At 41.8% G+C, this 14204-nt stretch overlaps 1 protein-coding gene and 1 long non-coding RNA gene across 4 annotated transcripts in view; one reads left to right on the top strand and one right to left on the bottom strand.

Moving 5' to 3' along the window:
* Positions 1 to 10790, bottom strand: part of LOC137570740 (uncharacterized) — a 94664-nt gene extending 83874 nt beyond the window's left edge. Inside the window, exon 1 of the long non-coding RNA XR_011031157.1 lies at positions 10709 to 10790. This is a non-coding gene — a long non-coding RNA (uncharacterized lncRNA). The remainder of the gene's footprint in view (positions 1 to 10708) is intronic.
* Positions 1 to 14204, top strand: part of HS3ST5 (heparan sulfate-glucosamine 3-sulfotransferase 5) — a 382330-nt gene that overhangs the window by 243270 nt on the left and 124856 nt on the right. The window contains exon 3 of one of the 3 annotated variants that reach the window (XM_068279460.1): positions 9526 to 9604. The exons of the other annotated variants lie outside the window; for them this stretch is intronic. The gene's annotated coding sequence lies outside the window, so the exon portion shown is untranslated. The remainder of the gene's footprint in view (positions 1 to 9525; positions 9605 to 14204) is intronic. 3 annotated transcript variants of the gene reach the window in all.

Genomic DNA, 14204 nt, shown 5'->3' with positions numbered 1-14204 from the left:
TAGATCTCTGCAGCTCATCCAGAGTCACCATGGGCCTCTTGACTGCATTTCTGATCAGCGCTCTCCTTGTTCGGCCTGTGAGTTTAGGTGGATGGCCTTGTCTTGGTAGGTGTACAGTTGTGCCATACTCCTTCCATTTCTGAATGATCACTTGAACAGTGCTCCGTGGGATGTTCAAGGCTTTGGAAATCTTTTTTGTAGCCTAAGCCTGCTTTAAATGTCTCAATAACTTTATCCCTAACCTGTCTGGTGTGTTCTTTGGACTTCATGGTGTTGTTGCTCCCAATATTCTCTTAGACAACCTCTGAGGCTGTCACAGAGCAGCTGTATTTGTACTGACTTTAGATTACACACAGGTCCACTCTTTTTAGTCATTAGCACTCATCAGGCAATGTCTATGGGCAACTGACTGCACTTAGACCAAAGGGGGCTGAATAATTACGCACACCCCACTTTGCAGTTATTGGTTTGTAAAAAATGTTTGGAATCATGTACGATTTTCATTCCACTTCTCACGTGTACACCACTTTGTATTGGTCTTTCACGTGGAATTCCAATAAAATTGATCCATGTTTGTGGCAGTAATGTGACAAAATGTGGAAAACTTCAAGCGGGCCGAATACTTTTGCAACCCACTGTATGTTGATCCAGGGTATTTATCTAATGGCCATCTGGAGTCGGGAAGGATTTTTTTCCCTTTTGGGGCTAATTGGACCATGCCTTGTAAGGGTTTTTTCGCCTTCCTCTGGATCAACAGGGATATGTGAGGGAGCAGGCTGGAGTTGTACTTTATACTGGTTGAACTCGATGGGCGTATGTCTTTTTTCAACCCAAATAACTATGTAACTATATATGTAACTATGTAACCAACAGAGAGCTCTGTTGGTGGGGAGAAAAGGGGGGGAATCACTTGTGTGCTGAGTTGTGCGTCCCTGCAGTGAGGCCTTAAAGCTGCAGTGGCCTATTTACAGAAAAATAGCCTGGTCTTTAGGGGGTTTAACACTGCGGTCTTTAAGTGGTTAAAGTAAACCTGTAATATAAAAGTGCCCCTGTGGGGTACTTGCCTCGGGAGAGGGAAGCCTCTGGATCCTAAGGAGGCTTCCCTCGTCCTGCTCAGCCATCTGTATCCAGCCCTGGCTCTCCCACACACAGTTCAGCGATAATATTTACAATTGCCGCTGTGCACATGCGCAGTAGCGGGCTCCGCTCGGGCTCCGGTGGAAATAGCCAAGCCTCTTCGGGTCTGCTCTACAAACAACTGTCCTTCTATGTTGCTCTCACTCACAGTAGGTAGTTAAAAAATGACAGATCTGACAGATATTGGATTAGACCATCTCCATGTGGTAGATTCTTAGTATTACCTTTATTCTTTACAAAAATCACTCCCTGGAAGGGGTCTATACTTTATCAAGCAGCTTTCCTACTTGTTTGCACACTATTTTGCCAGTTGGATTGAGCAACTGCAATTTAGTAAGGCATTTTTTTAAATTATGAAATAACTGAGAATCTCCCATGAGGAGATTAGTCCAAAAACTGACAGATCTGTCAGATTTTCACTGCCTACTGTAAGCATCAGCAACCGTAGAAAGAAAGTAATATATGGTGCATTTTACTCCGGCAGAAATATACATTTACACTGTAGGTGTGCATTCTAATCGTAATCTTTTTTTGTGATTGTTGTTCTTAAAATAAGTTGTTGCCATGGCGGTGGCAAGTTTAGATTGAAAGTCTTCTGGGAGACAGGAAAGGTGATTTGTTTGGTATTCTTTGTAGAACATAGCAGAAAATGTGCCAGGGCTTTAGACAAGTGTGATGTAAAACATAATATTCATCTTTTGTTGAGAATGTTAAATAGTCTGCTCTGAAGGCAGCCTAGGTATGAATAGAAATAGAATCTTGTGACACCCTCTTAGCATGTGCTGAGTATGAAGGTGAAGCGTGGTGTCATATTAATAGGTTTTATAAAGCAAGGTGTTCAGGGATCACGAATGATGCCTGCAGAACATAATCTAGGTAGTACTCCCTGTGGCAAAGCCGGCCTTAGAGTACGCGGGGCCTGGGGCGAGTGTCATATGCGGGGCCTAGAGGCAAGGACAGATCTAGGGGGGGGGGGGGCAAGCGGGTCTCTTGCCCCAGGCGCAGTTTGTTGAATTCTTAAAAAGGCGGCAAAATTTGGATGGGGAATGGCAGTTTAGGCGCCAAAACCTGACCTTGCCCCAGGCACAACTTGGTCTAGATCCGTCCCTGCCTAGAGGCATAAGTGAAGGCCATGTACCATACCACCACAATCACGGGCTTGTCCATTTCTAAAGCAGTATTCCTTATTATTGTTTAAAAACTTGTTAAAGGCCCCTAAGCCAACCAATACAGGAACAATAACAATACGTAATGTAATCAAACTGTACCTGTCCCTAGCGCCACAGCCAGCCTCTACCTATCCCTAGCTCCCCATGAAACCTAGCACCAATCCCCAGCCAGTCTAGAAGCTCCAGCCTTAGCCCCCTCTAGCTCCAGTCCATGCTTGACTGACCTAAATGCCCCTGGGGCCCTCAGGCTGAGGCTCTTGCACATTACCTTAATCTGACATTTGGCAAGCTTCATGTCAGTGCAGAAATATAATAATATAGTACAGTAAAGCATGCTGAAGACGAAAACCTAAGCAAAAAAAGGAGGAGGGGGGCGGTTCAAAATATAAGGTGTGTAAAATAAAATAGGAAAATCTGAGTATTTGTAAATGACACACTGCTCAGAACACAAACAGCTAGACTTCTGTAGACCTTTCCTTCACCACCACCAAAATGAGCATGGTATGGCGATCATGACATGAGGGGCCCTCTTCATGTGCGGGGCCTGGGGCGATCGCCCCACTTGCCACCCCCAAAGGCCGCCTCTGCCCTGTGGCAAGTTGAGTGCTTTTTATGCTAACTGGCAGCTTACATAATAACTGCTATTGCCTGAGTACTTACATTTTTCCCTTGTGTAGACAACTTTTAAGAGTTGGAGAATGGAATCATAGTCGGTGGCTCTGGAAAGGATTGGAAAACAAACGTTTGCTTTCTTAAAACAGAAAGAATTTGTGATAATTCAGGTTGGAGTGAGCTCCGAGATGTCTCCCAGTGCATCACTGCTGAATATATGCAGTGATGCACTTGGGAGACATCTCGGAGCTCACTCCAACCTAAATTATTGCAAATACTTTCTGTTTTAAGAAAGCAAACTTTTGTTTTCCATAGCAATTTAGTAAGGGGGCTTTTAGGACCATTGTAGCCTCTTACACACTCCAATGAGTTCTCGTTCACCATGACCTTGCTGGTTAGTCTGTACCTCTTGGTGTTACAAGCCCTACTCCATAGAGCCAAATTAATCCATGCCATGCACTAATGATCAAACAATCTGAAACAGTCTGTATGCATGTTGGATTATTATGGCTCTGTACAAATTAACAAGGTGACACATCATTGCATTCAGGAGGTGTGTTTAGCTTCTAAGGGCAACAATGGTTAATTTGCATATATTCAGCATTGATGCACTGGGAGACATCTCGGAGCTCACTCCAATTTGAATCATCGCAAATTCTTTCCGTTTTAAGAAAGCAAACTTTTGTTTTCCATAGCATTTTAGTAAGGGGGCTTTTAGGACCATTGTAGCCCCTCACACACTCCGATGCGTTCTGGTTCACCATGAGCTTGCTGGTTAGTCTGTACCTCTGGAAAGGATTGGAGGCTTTCAGTAGGTGACAGATTGTTTCATTGTTACACGGGGTACAATTCCATACCTTGAAATCAGCATTCATCAGATAAAAGTATTTCTTCCTATTACAAGCTTATGAATTTCGTGCAAGGTGTTGTGCTTCCACAAGGATTTGTGCTTTTCAAGGTACAACTGCTAAAATAACCCAGAAAGAAACATAACTGCAACCCACAGTAGGATAAAATGTGAACACTTGGCTTTACAGCAAAAATAAACTCATCCTTATGGAATAAGTGCTAAAGATGGCCACTAACCATCCAATTTCTAGCGAAAAATCATTTGAGCGATCTGATCGGAAGTGAGATTGTTCACTACACCATCAACAAACCAATCTTTGCTTTCTATCTATCACAATTGACCAGAAAATCCAAATTTTGGTTAGACGAAAATCCAATCTAACGACTGTTTTTATAATCGTTCGTTATTGATTGTGCCCCTCAACTGAGATTATTTGCAACCAATTCGATCAGAATTTCTGATCATTCAAACTATTTTTCACTAGAAATTGGATAGTTAGTAGCCACCTAAATATCGCTGCATGTCCTTGCAGTATGTTCATTCACAAAACAATCTACTGAGGACAGCAATTATGCTTCTGTGTGTATATAAAACACAAGTGACCGAGTGGGAAGTGCACATGTGGATTTAGGTATTTAACTAATTATTGCTGTAAACTCACATCTGGACAGTAAGCCTTATACACACACTAGCTGGTTCCAAGCTGAGTCGGCTGCCCCTGAGGAGACTCTAGTAATTGCACTGTAGCCTCTGATGGTCCCTGATGCCTTGGCTAGACATCAGGACTGACGGACCATTTCATTCGAGCGCAGGCCGACCCTGTTGTACTCCTGCTCACCTCACTCACTCCGTGCCACTCTGTCATGCTCTGCTCTAGTGACGCTTCTCTACAGCACCCAATCTCTGCAGACAACAGAAATGGTGAGTGTGTGTAAGGCCCTCAAGCACCATGGACTTGGCTGAGTATCAGACTGCTGACAATTGGTCTAATCTGTGCATTCCAATGTTGAACCTTATTCTTATTTATTCTTACTTATTACTTTACTGTTGCTGATTAACACATGAGAAGGGGATGCTCATTACCATGTAGTACCTGGCTGTTAAATGGTCGGCAGGGAAAGCCTGTCAGCAAATTTAGAGGCACAGGAAGTGCAGTACCAGAAACAGTGAGGGCAGAAACCAATTACACTCTCTTCTATTCTACGAAGAGACATCTGTTTGACATAATAATGTCATTACGTGTTGGCAGGGGCACCATGTGCAGGCTGTCTCATGCCCACGCCATGTGACTTTGGGGCTACATTTCCTGGAGCGGGCTATAGGTTTCCAAATGGGGGTGAGCAGTACAGGTGGGGCCCCAAGTCTTCTCACTGTCTGGGACGTTACTATTGCTGCACTTCCTGTTCTTTCCTCTGTTGCTGCTCCTGTAGTTTCTATTGGTTCTCCCATCTGTCCTTTGCCACTGTTTCTACTATTCCAGTTCTCGATGACTTTGTTTTGCAGTAGTTCTGGTTTTATTTGCATCAGCAATAAGAGTATTTTGATTTGTCCTCTCTGGTGAGACAATCTTGCAGAAGGAGGGGGGATTTAAGGAGTGTGGCCATGTACCGGTACATTCATGCCTTGAGCAAAATAATGCACACCCTAACTGGTTAGTGCTCCTTTACAGAGAATTACTCTCTGGTGACCATTGTTGCATTTTTCTTTTTATGGCTGTAACTTGTTTGATGCTAGTGGCTAGATAGTGTACTGCTTAAGCGCACCGCCTCTGACATAGGAGATCAGGGTTTGAATCTCATCTCTTCCTATTCAGTAAGGCAGTACCGATTCAGTAAGGAGTCCTTGGGCAAGATGTTAGAATGATTACTAAATGAAAAAACATATTTTGATTTACTGTATAGGTGCAGCATGATGAGTAGATACATTCCAGGTATTCTGCTTTACTAATCATGCACTAAGACTTTATGCACGCCATTCTGCTTGAAGCAGTTTAGCGCATATACCCCATGGAGTGCTAATGAACAGCTTTGAGGCTTTCACATCACAGATATGTAGAGCAGTTCTCCTTTACAATGTATTTATTTTCAGTGTTAGCTTCTTCATCCTTTTAATACCACTGAAAAATCAATAAAACTCCTTGCCAAGTGTTAATCAATTAGACAAAGATTTACACCAGTTATAAACAGTCTTCAGTTTACTAACCTTGACTTCAGTCCATTTTCTACAGGTGGCAGTGGCACAGCACTGAATGTGCTTTCCTATAAAGGCAGGTAGATCTGTCCCCCTATTCTTCCCAAAACATTCCCAGAATAAGAGACTCTTCTGACTGTGTCTACTGTTTAGTCATCATAAAGTCTGATTTCTTAGGGCTCTCTAGGGATTAACAACACTTGAAAAAAGTGTAAAGCTTCAACTTAAGTTCCTGGTATTGGCCTCAATTCACTAAGCTTTATCAAACACTTTATCAAACGTTTGATAATTTACCTCATGGGTAAAATCTAATTTTGAATTCACTAAGGCGATATAGATTTATTGAACATTTTATCAACAAAACATATGATAAATCTATAACACCTTAGTGAATTCAAAATTAGATTATACTCATGAGGTAAATTATCAAACATTTGATAAAGCTTAGTGAATTGAAGCCAATTGTGGGGAAAAAGTCACCTGTAGAGAAAAAAACAAAAACAACCTAGTCAACCACCAAAAAAGGCTCCAGCTGGTCCTTGATCAGTAGCTACTGGTGATTGTCACTGCTGGAAGGTAAAGGGGAGTGGCTTTGCTTGACAGTTGCACATCCCTCTTCCCTTTCTCATTGTGCCAGTGACTGGAAGTGGGAGGGGGGATCTGGAATGGAAAAAGAATAAGAAAAGCAGGAACCATCAGGTATTAGTTTTCTCTGTAAAGCTAAACTTCTCATTTTGCCTGGGGTTACACTGTAAGTGATCTAGCTAACCCAGCCTGGATTGTTTGAATTTTTTCTTTTTTTTGTATTGATTGACAAAAGTTGGCGAATTTCATCTCTCTTTCGCTGGTCCATAATCAAGATTGCCAACAGGTTAATTAAATATGGGTTGTGTGAAATTGTAGCCGTATGTATGTGCCTGCCGTGAGAACACTATATGATAAATCCAGGAAAAATTGGATGGATTGCAAAAAATTCTCACTACATCTGTGTACAAGTAAATAAAGTTGCACAGCTGCTATTTCACTAACCTTTATAATTTCCGTTTCTTTGAACTGTCATCTATAGACTCTAAAACACACAGTATGTAGAGCTTTTTCTTTTTACACAAGTAATGATAACAGAGAACTTGTTCCCCTATAGATTGTCACACATGCATTACAAGATCATATGACAAGCACTCTCAAGATGTCTATCATTATGCTGCATTATAACTTCATATGCTTCTCAGCAGGAATATGTAGTTTGATATGCATTTATATTCTCTTGACAAAGTAATGTAAGTTCAGACTCTTGATGTTTAAAGTGGACCTGCACTGTGCACAGGACACAAGGTAAACTGAGAGAAATGTACCCTGTATATTTTTATTTTTATTTTTGAGAAAAGCACCTGTCTAATTCCCCCTCATCTGTAAGTAATCACAAGTGTAATTTGATCTCTCAGCGGTGTCAGCAAAGAGATTCGGCAGTACTCAGCAGACACAGCTAATATGTAAACACAGGATGTTAACCCCTTGTCTTCATCCATGAAAGCAGGAAGTAGACACGCTGCAAATGTATTGCAGGAGTTCCGTAACCTGTCACAAATAAATGTTTTTATTTAAAGCTTATCATGCTGTTGCTTATCTTTTACAGCAGAGAGGAAGTTACCAGTTCAGGTCTGCTTTAAAAAAACAACCACATACCTTCTAGATAGCTAACAGTTATTTCTTCTGCCTTGTGAGATTACTGGTAAGCTATGCATGAGAGAGGGTTGTTTCCTTTGAACACCAAAAAGGCCATAGTACCATTGCAGCCACTAAGTTATACAACAACTTTTGCTTTTGTTTTCCTGAGTTAAAGGACATGCAAGGTGACAATAAACTGATGAGAAAAACAATTGTACTGTATCTATCCTCCTTCTCCTAAAAATGACTTTTTTTTAGATGTCCAAGTATTATTTTATATTTAAATATAGTTTTTATGTTTTTACTGTTTCATTGTCTCTCCTCAATGACACTTTCACTGAAGTATGCCAGAGCTCAAATCTATGAATTATTGACCCTTTTTATCTCTTTCTGCTCTCAGAAGCCATTTACTGTCAGGAAAGTATTTTATGGCTGTAATTACTTATCAGTGAAGGTTATGCTATTGTCTGACCCAGTCGCCCATTCCCGACCAAGACAGAAACTGTCACTTGCATTGCTGATGTTTAACTCAGAGAAAGAAAAAAAGGAACACCGCCTAGTAATTTGTGTGCTTGGCACTGTACATACCCATGTCTATCTCATCATGTCACATGTCACTTCGTTGTCCTTTAACCTTCCCAGCGTTCAATTTCCCCAGGATTTCTGTGCAAACAGTGATAAAATTTATTTTTAAAACTTTTTTTTCCCTGTAACTTGCCAAAATGTGTCAAGCAAGGGTCTAGTATACAGTGCAGGAGAGTATTGATGTGTATGCGTGTTTATACTGTTCACAGCATGTTTTTTTGAACGGACATTTCTGTCCATACCGCTAGGGAGGTTAAAGGAATCAGTCCCAGTAAGTATGTTTTTGGGTTCAACAGGAGAGCCCTATACAAAAAAATGTATAAAACGGCTTTAGCAACAGAATGCAAAACTTGTATGCTTATGTGTATTCCAGATTTAACCCTCCTGGCGGTTTGCAAAACATCCGCCAGGGGGCAGCAAACTCTTTTTTTAATTTTTTTTTTTTTTCTTTTCATGTAGCGAGTCAAAGTCTCGCTACATGATAGCCGCAGCTCAGCGGCATCCCCCCAGCCCCTCCGATCGCCTCCGGCGATCGGAGATCAGGAGATCCCGTTCAAAGAACGGGATCTCCTGGAGGGCTTCCCCCGTCGCCATGGCGACGGGCGGCATGACGTCACCGACGTCGTGACGTCATTGGGAGTCCCGGCCTACCCCTTAGCGCTGCCTGGCACTGATTGGCCAGGCAGCGCACGGGGTCTGGGGGGGGGGGGGCGGCGCGGCGAGCAGAGGCACCTAATCGGTGCGGAGCGGCGGCGATCAGACTGCACACGCAGCTAGCAAAGTGCTAGCTGCGTGTTGCAAAACAAAAAGTGAACAAATCGGCCCAGCAGGGCCTGAGAAATCCCCCTGCGCGGCATAGCCCGTGCTCAGCACGGGCTTACCGCCAGGGAGGTTAAGTGTATTTGCTATCGTCTGGCTCCATATTATTAAACATTTAGGGCTGGTTTACATTGGGCGCTTTTTCAGCACTTTGGTGATCGCCGGCGATCAGCAAAGTGCTGCTGCTAATGTATCCCTATGGATACATTCTCACTGCAGCATTTGAGATTGCGATCAATCGCAAATGCGTTGCTTGCAGTGCTTTGGGGACGATGGCGTTGTGATTCTCGTTCTATTAAACGGAATCACAAGCGCTAATCACGGAAAACGTGAGATCTTGCCCAGCCAAATCACAATCACAGACGCAAATGCAATCGCGGTTATGTCTCCAATGTGAAGTAGCCCTTAGCTAATCTGTCAGTGGGTCTATACCACCTGCATAGAAACTTGCTCTTAGGTGCCCTTCCAGATAGACATATATTTGTATTTGACTTCTAGATTTGCTGACGCTATAGAAGTGAGGAAATGAAGCCTCTGGGTACCTCTCCTTCCCTGCACTGCTCCTCACAAGATGTAGGTGAGTCTGTTGCCCCATCCTACCACTACATTACATCAATACCTTTTTATTATTACCTGATTATTACTACCAACATATCACTGACTGTCTATTTCAACCTTTTATCACTACCTTGTTACCCCTACCTGCCATGACTATTTATTACTACTCCCTGCCAATCATTACCCTCTTTCACTACCTGACATCACTACTTGCCTATCACACTGTACTTCCCACTCCCTTTGAATTAGAATTGAAGAACAGTTTGTGCTGCCCTGAATCATGAAGCCAAGAACCTTTCCTGTGCTCCGTGGTATGTTCAGTAGGTACATGCGGGTGATATGAGTGGCTTCACTTTTCACAGAGTCTTGTGGTGTTAATGGTAAATGATAGTGAAGGCATTTGGACAGGTAGGTTTTTGTACTTCACATGTGACATGAGAAAAACATTTGGATTGAATTCCCTTTGGAATGTTAATTTCTTTTTGTTTTGTGTTTTAATCTTTTGTTGGATATCATCCTCCATTTGCTTCCCTCTCTTCGGGGTGCTGTTTTTTGTTTCGTTTTTTGCTACAAATTTACCATTGCTACGTTTTCTTTGGAAGTAGGGATTTCCTAAAGCCAAGTAGTTTTAGTACATCAATCTTAGCATTGTTCACCTGCAGTGATGTTCTGTCTTTTTAATACAGGTTTGTAATGTAATTCCGTCTCCTTCACTGAGCCAAAGTATTGGTGGTTCCAGTCTAGATGTTTGATTACTGTGCTGGGGAAAAGCTGGAGAACAATTACCAGCCAAGGTTTTTCACACCAGACAGTAGTTTGCACTTATGATTGGGAACCATGCTTGGTCTGAAATGCATTAATTTAGCATACAGTGCATTGAGTGGACTAATGTTATGTACAATGCATACAGAACATGGGTACAGAGATGTAAAGTCAGAGGGTGGTGGAACACAGAAAAATGAAAAGCAAAGTGAATAGCCCTGTGGCTCCAGTGCCCCATTGCAGGTAATATGATAACTGCGGAATTTGCTGTGCTCTTGCGAAAGATACTGACTGCACTAACATGACAAAGTATAGAACTGTCAGCAGGGTAGGAGTTTCTTTATGACTTGGTCTTACCTACCTTCTCTCCCTCAGCACAGGGAGTGGGTGGGAAGGGATTACTCTATGCTCCTGGAAGAAATTAGCTGTTGCTTCCTCCCTTGCCCTTCCTGACAACTTCCTGTGAGTGGTGATGAGGATAGGGGGAGGAGATTTTATACAGCTCATAGGCTGCTGTTCAGTCCAGCCAAGCTGTATCTGTCATTAGAAAAGGATCATACAATTGCAAACACAGTCAGTTAGTTATAAATGCAAGATGGGAGGAGGCACCCCAATTGTGATACAATATGTAGTGAGCGGAGGCAAGTAATAGCAACAGTGTTACCTCATGATAAGAGACGCTCCGAAACAGAAATACATAGCTCAGACATGGCTTGTATAGACCTGGGGAAGCAGGCAGGTTCCGTGAAACGCATTGCCTTTTTATTGGTGTCTAATAATACATATCTTAACCTCTTATTATGAGGTAAGACTGTTCCTATTTCTTACCGTCACTCACTACATATTAGTAGCAGTAGGGTATTGTACCATGTTAGCCATCAGTAAAAGCAAGAAGTTTTAAATCAGGATGATACCATTTAGTGGCTAACTAAAAATGAATAAAAATAAGCAAGCTTTCGGCCTTGCAGCCTTCGTCGGGCTTATATCCTGTTAATTTGCAGGCTGGTGGTACAGACAGCTTATATACATGCAACATCAAAAGGGAAAACAGATATTTCTTTCAAGCATAAATACATGTCATTAAGATGCCTTAATTCAAACAGACCATCTGAATGGGGTTAGAGGTTATTAGCAATAACCTCTAACCCCATTCAGATGGTCTGTTTGAATTAAGGCATCTTATTGACATGTATTTATGCTTGAAAGAAATATCTGTTTTCCCTTTTGATGTTGCATGTATATAAGCTGTCTGTACCACCAGCTTGCAAACTAACAGGATGTAAGCCCGACGAAGGCTGCAAGGCCGAAAGCTTGCTTATTTTTATTCATTTTTAGTTAGCTAATAAATGGTATCATCCTGATTTAAAACTTCTTGCTCACTACATATTGTATCACAATTGGGCACCTCTTCCTATCTTGCTTTGTCTCCTCCCAGGTCCTAGTGGTTACTTCAGCATCTACACCCAGTGGTTTCTGGAGCGTAACCCACAATGACCCAATTAAATCATCATAACCGTGTGGGAACGGTCTTTTTCCACATGCCTGAAATTTTGGTTGCCTATAGCAACCCACAATTGCAAGTATTACTTTTTTCTACACATTTCCTAGAAATACTACACTGTGGGCACTCCCAGTGCTCTATTTGTCTCCTTTTCTTACCGGTACCTGGGTTTCCAAACCTGAAATTCATCTACTGGACCTCCCAGGAAAGGCAACAGTAAAACATGGAATAAGAAAAAAGCTTTTGCATTGCAGTTTATGATATATTCCACACAATATGCATTAAAAAGCATGATCCTGAACCAGTGTTCTAAGAAAAATTGTTTTTTTAGTTTTGTCCATTTGTAAAAAAAAATTGCAGTCTGTCATTTAAGTTAACAAAACATTTTCTGAACCGAAAAACAATAACTAAATTGGCTAAGAAGATTTAAAAGTAAACAAAAGGACCAGGCAGTTGTTGCAGAACCTGTCATATCTGCAAAGCTTGGGAAAATGCTCCAGTCCTTAGCAGGGGAGCAGAGTTTAAAGGCTGGAACAAACTTCAAATGGTTGTCGTTAGCCCACAGTGTGATTCATAACACATTATGCCAGACCAGCATAGGAACAGGCAGCTGAAGTTGGCCAAGCATGCCTGTTTATCTTTATGGTCTGAAGAGGGGAGAGAGAGGCTGCTAATCTCTTGCTGCAAGGGGATACAACAGCAATCAACTGGGAAAATCCAGTCTGGCAGATTGTTCTTTCCCCAAGTCCATCCCTTAGGACAGCAAAGTCGTGTACAGACATAGGCTTACTCATTAAGATTACACAACAACTATCTAATTCCTGCATGAAGCTAAATCGCTTACGTTCTGGGGCTGAAGCAGTTAAGTTTTATCCATTCTCCGAATAAAAGTTTGTTTCTTGCGGTTACACTACTTTGGCCTATAAAGGCAAAATGTTATTTTACTTTGCTGAACATAACAGTTTTTGGAAGTAAACAGCAATCAGTGTGAGATGAACAATAAATCGTAATTGCCTTGTTTTGGCTGAATTAGCTTTCTACAATTCAGTGTCTCTGAAGTATCATACACTTGAATCCCTCTCATGATTTGCTATTTCCTAAAAGCAAATTTACCTAAATGTGCCCTCCCTTTGAAGGCAATGAAAAGGGAATATGGGATTTGTTGTGGCAGCAATGTGCCTGATAACAGGGTTCAGCATCGCAAGTTCATGCCAATTAGAAGTCACACAGTGGTACACTTAGCATCTCTGGTGACTTGGGATGGTTCGGGTAATAGTTTGTTTGTCTCTCCAGTTACTTGCAGGAACAATTTCACATAAAATTGAAGCAAACCTCCACTTATGGCGTAATAAACTCAGATTGTGTTTTGAAGTATTTTTATTATGTATTGCTCACTTCTCAGTGGTCTTTTATCTATGTATATCATGATTTGTGAAATTACATAATGCCTGCACAACAAAAATACATTTTTATTTTTTTACTTCATGTTTACTAAAGTTAAAGTGAAACGTAAGTGAAAGTAAACTGATATCACGCTGATACTTGATGAGGTAATGTATAAGTGTATACACAAACAGTAGTACGTAAAGCGTAGTCAGGATCAGGCCGAAGTCGTACACAAAGTCAGAGGTATCGAGGTACAGAGTAGCAAGGCAATAAACAGGCAGGGTCATACACATAAGTCAGATGTCAGTCGTATTGTAAGGATCAGGCAATAACGAAGTCAGGGACAGGCCGAGTCGAACACGTGTATCAGATGGCAGTGGTACAAAAGGACAAGACCGAGGTCAGGAGGCAGGCAAGAGGTCGGTACACAGATAAATATACAAGAAGATGTTACTTCAAAATATTACGATAATATATAATATAAGTACAAAAAGCAAGACTGACTAACTAGAGTACATATAAAATGTGCGTCTACACAATATATTAATGTAGCTCTTAAAACTCACTGACTAGACCAAGAACCAGTGAACTGATTAGTATCAAGGCCAGTGAGCAACTGACTCACTTGGCCTAATATACCCAGGAGGCAGAGCAGATCCAGCCCCCAGGATGACAGCCCCTCCTGTCAGACACGCCTCCTCAGCTTGTAAAAGCCGCTCTACCCCGCGCACGCCCGACAGGAGGAACTGCGAGACGTTTGATGCACCACCAGAGGGATGCCGGGAATGCCTTCAGAAGACGCCAGGGTGGAAGTCTCGCCGCCGGAGACGCCGCGGGACACTCCGCTGGAAGGTAAAATCATCACAACTCAAACATTTGCAAAAAAGCACAAAAATTGTTTATTTTAGCACAGAAAATGCAAAAAAAAAAAATGACCAATTTCTTACAAAATTATTTTGGATAGCATTTA

The sequence above is a fragment of the Hyperolius riggenbachi genome, chromosome 4, assembly GCF_040937935.1.
Source record: "Hyperolius riggenbachi isolate aHypRig1 chromosome 4, aHypRig1.pri, whole genome shotgun sequence".
Classification (NCBI taxonomy): domain Eukaryota; kingdom Metazoa; phylum Chordata; class Amphibia; order Anura; family Hyperoliidae; genus Hyperolius; species Hyperolius riggenbachi.
This window is presented reverse-complemented; position numbering and strand designations above follow the sequence as displayed.